We start from the raw sequence: 7,500 nt of genomic DNA on the forward strand, positions 1-7,500 counted from the left end.
ACATACATGCATACCGTGCATAATGTACATACATACATACATACATACATAAAATTGCATGAAATTACAAAAATGCACAACCTCACATTTGGGATCACTTTTTATGGTACTTTCCTCTGCAACTATATATCAAGGCAAATCATGTTGAATTTAAATCTGCACTCACAGATGCCTGCATATCCATGCAAAGTAAGGCATGCAAAATATTGTACATGAGTACAAAATATTGTACATGAGTATTGTACATTCAGTGGCATTCTGAGTAAAATAGCCTTAAATATATCATATTGATTTTAATTTTAAAAATATATTATTGACTTCACAGTACAATGTATACACATGACATTGTGGAGGTAAAGGGTAATTTAGCACATCTCTGTGTTATGGTTGTCCCATACTGTATCATTCTTGGTGCATCATTCCTCCCCATGATAAGAATGTGTCATATTGCGACCCTAATGATATAGTTAATAGATAGATAGATAGATAGATAGATAGATAGATATACTTTATTGATCCCCAAGGGGAAATTCAAGGTCCCAGTAGCTTAAGACATCACACACAACATACACTACAACATAAGCAGGATGATAAAAAAAAAACAAATCCACATGATAAGGACAGTAAAATCAAGGATCCACAATGTACTAAGGATGTATAAGCATGAGGCGCTTGCACTAATAAAACATTTACATATGTGCTGCAAAGTGGGCCGCTCATGGTTGGAATGAGAATAAGAGCGCCAGGAGGCGGAGTTCAAACTTGCTGCTGTGTCATAGTTGTTGTGTTGGCATGGTCATAAGCTGATAGGACTTGTGGCCATTATCACAAAATATACCATAAACTACTGTAGTTTAAAAGTCTGTGTCATCTATCTATAGGTTTAAGTCTATATCACCCATCCCTAATCTGTATTGTGATGCAACATGGATAAAGCTGAAGTCCATTTACAATAATGCATACAGTACAATGCCACAGTTTAGTATAAACTTTTTACAAGCAACATACACACACACACACACACACACACACACACACACACACACACACACAGGTTTTTAGGTCCTCTCACTCCAGCTGTCAGTCACCAGTGAAATTGTGTATTCAGGTGACGTGTGAGAATGTGCATGTGTGATTGTTCATGACTGCTTGTGTGTCAGTGTAGTCATGAGTGCCTGTGTGTGTGGGCGACTCTGTGTGTGTGCGAGTGACTATTTGTACGTGCGTGCATGCATGTGTGTGTGCGTTTGTGTGTGTGTGTGTGTGTTGGGAGGTGTGTGACTGTTCATGACTGCTAGTGTGTGCTCATGACATGTGTGACTGTGAGAACGTGTGACAGAGTGTTTGTGTGTGTGTGTGTGTGTGTGTGTGTATATACATGCGTGCGTGTGTGTGTATGTCTGTGCGTACCTGTGTGTGTGTGTGTGTGTGTGTGTGTGTGAATGACGTTCGTGATGAAACAGCTTTGATTTTACAGAGCTCAGTCTCACACTCAGCCAATGTTATATATAGCTCATTAAGGTTGCATCATCATCACACACATTTCCTTGTCGGTGTCTGCCTTTTTTGTTTATTTTGTTTCCGTGTCATCCCCCTTTTATTCAGTGTACCTTCGAATCTGTTTTTGATTTGTGTCTCCCCCTCCTTCCTGTCTGTGTGTGTGTGTGTGTGTGTGTGTGGCTGTGTGGCTGTCGATGTGTGAATTCCTGCCCGTGTTCCTCTCTCTTCTTAATAAGCCCCTTCAGTTCCTGCCTCTGTAGATGGGAACTGAAAATCTGTGCAAGCATGAAACCATCAAAGAGGTGCACTTCTCCTTCCCTCTGCCATCTCTGTCTGCTTTGGTTTCATCCCTAAGCTGACTGATGCCTGGAAAGGTGTAATGAATCCCTCTCTCTCTCTCTCTCTCTCTCTCTTTCCCTCTCTCTCTCTCTCTCGCTATCTCTCTGTCATTCTGTCTCTGTTCACACTGTTTCTCTGTCTCATCCTCTCACACCTATCTCTCTCCCTCTCTCTCTCTCTCCCCAACACATCCATTCTCTGTCTAACTATATGGTATGAACCAGCCTCCTGAATGACAGTTATCTGTGTGGCTGACTTCTTCTCTGTTCATGGTTAAAGCTGTGCTGTAGCGTTTCACTCTGAATTACAGCGTACGCTGGTTGGCTGGGAGGGGGTAATAGCAGTGTGTGAGTGAGCGAAATAGCATTATTTCAGCTATGAGGAGTTAGGGTTTTTTAGGGTTTCTAGGTTTTCGGTGGTGAAGGAGCTTGATTTGGTTAGAGGAGATTTTTGTTTTGGGCGAGAGAATGTCTTGTCTGCATTAATTATAGACAATGCGATTATTCTTCCCTTGAGCTCCGTAGAGTAATGAACTCGGCTAGAGGGAAAGTGTGCAGGGCCAGATACTTCCTTATCCTCCTCATTGCTTCAAACAAGGTAACAAACTGCTTTTCCAGCGTGCCTCAATTCATCAAAGGCCACACGATGACTCAAAACCCTGAATGTAACTTTGCTCATTTTGTAAAGGGGAAATCTCATCACATCCGGTATTTAAATTTTAAGTATGACTAATGTTATGCAACCCAGTGGGGACGTTATAACAATGTGGGTGGGTGAAGGTCGTTTATCTGGTTGCCAAAAATAGAGCAACCAGTTTAAGTAGTAAAACTAATGGTGCCATGCAGGGGCCTGACTACTGAACGGCTTTGGCACATGCCACCCTGTACAATTACAGCTGCCAAAGCAGCATTGCAGTGTGCAGGAATGAGTGACGGCTGAGCAATTGAGGTCGGGCAGGCAGTACTTTGGCTGCATCTGAAGAGAAAATGATAAAGAAGAGTGGCAAGGGCCAAGATATTTGATGAAGGCAGCACAGACGAGAATAAAATTGATAGAGGTGAAAGAGCAGGTGAGATTGGCTTTTTAAGTGTTAAGTGTTCGTCCTCAGAGTGAATGTATGCATCAAAGGTAATGCATCAAAGGTAGGGCGTAAAACTTTAAACTCTCAGATTAGCATATTTAAATAAATGTTAAGGAAGGATCGGTAGCTTAGCGTTTTTTTTTTTTTTTTAGTATATTTTTTGGGGGCTTTTTATGCCTTTAATCAGATAGGACAGTGGAGAACGACAGGAAGTGAGTGGGAGAGAGAGTCGGAGTGGGATCCGGAAAGGACCACGGGGCGGGAATCGAACCTGGGTCGCCGGCATACGGTGCAGGTGCCCCAGCCAGTTGCGCCACAGCTGGGGCCTCGAGGTCAATTCTCAGTCCATTTCCCCATCGCTCGCCATTTGATTTCCTGTCACATTTTTAACTCTCATTTTCAAGGAAAGCCAGAGAAAAGCCCCAGAAATGAAATGAAAAATTAATCATATCCAAGGGGTACACGTTTCAGAACTTTAGCAGTTCACTGAAAAAAAAAATTGAAAAAAAGAATCCTATGTGAGAACTCAGGGGAACTTCCATCGACTAAGCCTTTAACAAAACTCTCTCTATGAATGAGTAATAAGAAGGGCAGTAAAATGGCTTCAGTTTATCTTACCTGTGGGGATTGGGGTTTACACTCATTAAAAAAAAAAACAAGCATTTGCTTCCCTTGGGTGGCATCAAGCTTTATGCTTGTTGTAAGGTCCAGCAAGGGCAGTAAAAGGTGGTCTATGAAATCATCAAACACCAAACAAGCTTTACATTATGTCTATAGGAGAAAGGCACAGTGAAGCTACAATACAAATGCGTGCTGATTGGGTGAGACATTGAGAACAGCAGAAGGAGCTCTGCAGCCATTAGAGAGAAGGACAAATCAACTCCTGAGAGCATTAGCATAGAAAACATTTTCCTGCTGTCTGTTTGGATGCACCTATCAGACCATGGACAGGAATTATAAGGAGCCCTGTGTTTCTATGCTGAATGAATACGAAAAGCTGTAGCTGTAGCTCTATGCATATGATAACCAGTTCTGCCATTGGATACATTTTGGGGTTTTAATGTAAACTTAATCTTTGCATTTTCAGACATAGTTTCCTTTGAGGTTTTTTGGATGGGACTCTACGCCATTGCTTTAAGCCCTGTCAAGGACTACATATTTGCATTTTAATACGGTTTTGTGGAGTGACACAAATAAGATGAAAACTTTTAAGCAGCCTGTTTTTTTTTTGGAACCTAAGAATTCTTTTTTACGGGAGTCCAATTGTAGCAGCAGTGCACTCATAATGTCACAAATGACATATCCCATGCAGAGTCCACTTTGAAGGATAAAATCAAGAACATCAAACCTTCGCAGTGCCCACAGGAAATCAAGGCCATACTGCGGCCCTCGGAGCCAAAAAAACGGCATTGGCTGACCCACTTGGAATTACGGCAGAGGGGGTGCTGGTCTGATCACGCCTTCAAAGGGACGAACAGATGGACGCCCCCCTCCATGTCCTCTCTCAGTTCAGAGAGAGAGAGAGAGTGAAAAAAAACAATGCAGACGATTCATTCATACCTTGCAAGTCTGAGTCCAAAGAGCTAACTAGCATGGCAATTAGATATAACAGAGCAGTTTTCTGCCCCCCCCCCATTTGAAAAGCTTTCATTTGAACAGAGATTGGATCACATTACATAATTTTTTAAACATATTAGAAGGTGACGGAGGAATCCCCTTAGAATTATAAGGTTCTATCTGACATTTTTGTCAAAATTGAGTTATTGACATGTTCTTATTCTGTGACACCTTAAGAAGGTGAGGTGAGGTGTTTCTTGTAGTTGTATACATTTTTGGACATTATATCTTAAGAGGTTTGTTCCGCTTATCAGTAGAACTCTATGGAATTCTAAAAAGATCAATATCTCAGAACTACTCAGAACGTAGATAGAACCTTATAATTCTAAGGTGGACGCGGAGAAGCCCGCTGGGTTTTTTTTCGACGACAGATGAGAAGCCAAATGAGCTCAGCTCACAAAGCAAGAGACGGTGTGCAGGAGGGGGGCAAGTGGGAGAAATGGACATCCAAAGTGGACTCCTCTTCATTTCTGGGCTGTCGGGAGAGGATCAGAGCCGCCGGCGCTTCTCAATGAGAGGCGCTAGACCGTGACGGCCACAGAGCCTCAGCTCAAATAGAGTGACCTGAAAGGTATAAAAGGCCAGTGGGCAGTATAATCACTTTGCTGCTGCCACAGACTCCTGTCTAATATGTCGGAGGCATCGCTGGGAAGGGTTTTAGTGAAACACCTACTGTAGACGCTGGGTATTTGGTAAACAACCGTCTGTTGGTCTTTTTTAAGGAGAGGAATAGCATCAGCGTTTGCAGTATACTGTGGATAGGCTACAGCACCTTGGATATAGATTACAGTTTTCTATAGTATATTAATAATATTAATATTTGAAAGTTGTTCAAAATGATGGTTATGGTTATGGTTATGGGACTTTGCAGACGCCTTTGTCCAAAGCGACACACAAATACAAATGTAACTTCTTGATATTTGCTACATGTTTTTTTTTCTTACTTATTGAGCGATGTTTTGTTTTTAAAATGTTGTATTTGTATTTGTATATTGTATTTGTGCTTTCTGTGGGACTACAGATGTAAATTAGCCCAAGGCTAACTCTGGTGCAATGCATCAAATGTTTACATTTATGTTTTAATTGCACACTGTGCCTTACAAATAAATTGAAACTGAAACAAAAACAACATAATATTATATGATAATGGCAAGATGCTTGTAAACTGAACGTCTTAGTCTAAAGCAATCAATGACAGCACAGTTAACTCATTCTCTCAGTAAACAAAACCATCACTATTTTAGCTCAATCCTCTCTGGTCTAGACAAACACTCCAACCTTTTCGACAAACATTTCGTTCCGCAATTGCACTCGGGGGAATCCCAGCTGACATCCACACTTGCTCACTCTGATTGGACACAACAGCCACTCGAACCCTCCGTTTGACCTGGGGGGGATGAGTCTACTCCAGCACTCACTCCAGTGGCCCATGCAGTTATGCCCGCGAGTCAGAATTCGAGTAAAATACAGTATGTGTGATCTACACACAAAGTGATGGAGTTTGAAGGGCATTCGCTGAATTTTATTTATTAGCCTACCAAACAGAAATAGCAACACATATGAGACAATATTTGAACACAGCGAGGGGTCATTTCTTTGATTTTTGTTTTCATAAATCCATGGAAAAAATCTGTCAAAGCATTATGAAACCTTTGGGGCTTTTGTTGTTGTGCTGATACAGTAACGATGAGTTCATTTTTGTGTTTTTTCTTTTTATTGGACTTTGTGCCAGGCTACCTTGTGCTATTTCCCACAGTGGCAGTTCAACAACCAAGCCCATTTCACATTACACACAATATGTCGCAAGATTCTACAGCAATGCACAGTTGGCTTGTGGTAGTCACAAAGACGCCACATGTTGTACCCTGGATCAGGAAAGGCCCTCCGTCACAGCAGAACATGCACTGCTACAAAAGCCTTGGTTGTCCTTCAAGGTTGTCCTTCACGGCACCACCAGTAGCCTGAATGCCAAAACAAATGACCACAGCAGACCTAACCGTGGGACGTTACAGAGACTTCAAGTACCACTCCAGAAACACAGCGACAAGATTTCATATCTCTCAGTCAGTTCAGGGAAAAAAACATGACCCCAAGTAGTCTGTGAGTGCCTTCGCCGTAACCATTGGTTTGCCTTTTCAGCAGCCCCAGCAGCAACTCCTTTATACCTCCTTTCAGTCATCGTGCTCGAAAACCAGACAGAGGTGTTGTGACTGACTTTGCTACAAAGCCTCTAACATCTCCACTGGACTTGTGTGTGCTTGCCCTATGCTGCACACACAGCGTGTACCTGCTTAACTGCTTCCAATGGATTTCACTTCTTCCTTGTTTTCACGGAGTTCTTGATGACTGGATCCTTATAGACTGTCACTGTGACATCTCTGAGTCATATCCAGACTGGTCTTAGCACTTTTGGACTCCTCCACCAAGCTAGTCATTGGTCATTTCAAAATTCCTTTTCCATACAATGCTACCATACCTAGCCATTAAGTGGTAGCCCAAGCCATTTCCTAACTGCATTATTAACAATTCTCACATTTTGCCACCTCCGAAACAGCAGTTTCATACACAGACAAAGGCCATCTGATGCATGGCAAAATCCCAAACTGTAAGCATCAGCATGCCAAGCTCCAAGGCCTGTCTAAATTCTTCACAGGTTTGTGCAAGCTAGAGGGAATCACACAGATACACTTGGCCCAACGGTAACTAGGTGCCGTCCTGCAACCTCTCTCTTCCAACATTCCATTTTGATGCCTTTATAATTACCTCCATAGAAAAACCAATGGTGGAATGATTCATTTATCCTTTATACCAGCCACCAAATGCTGCCAAGTGGTGTAAAGACTTGTAATGACTGAATGTCCTTAAAATATGCCGAGATGTTTTCAGGGACCTGAATGTAGCTGAATGCCTTCCACGGGAGACACATTTATATTTTCTGTTTCACTTTATATGAACTGAATATT

General features: G+C 42.0%; 1 protein-coding gene across 1 annotated transcript in view; it reads left to right on the top strand.

Moving 5' to 3' along the window:
- Window positions 1–7,500, top strand: part of gabbr1b (gamma-aminobutyric acid (GABA) B receptor, 1b) — a 93,675-nt gene that overhangs the window by 58,475 nt on the left and 27,700 nt on the right. The gene's annotated exons all lie outside the window — the stretch shown is intronic.

Source organism: Alosa sapidissima, chromosome 21 (genome assembly GCF_018492685.1).
Source record: "Alosa sapidissima isolate fAloSap1 chromosome 21, fAloSap1.pri, whole genome shotgun sequence".
Classification (NCBI taxonomy): domain Eukaryota; kingdom Metazoa; phylum Chordata; class Actinopteri; order Clupeiformes; family Clupeidae; genus Alosa; species Alosa sapidissima.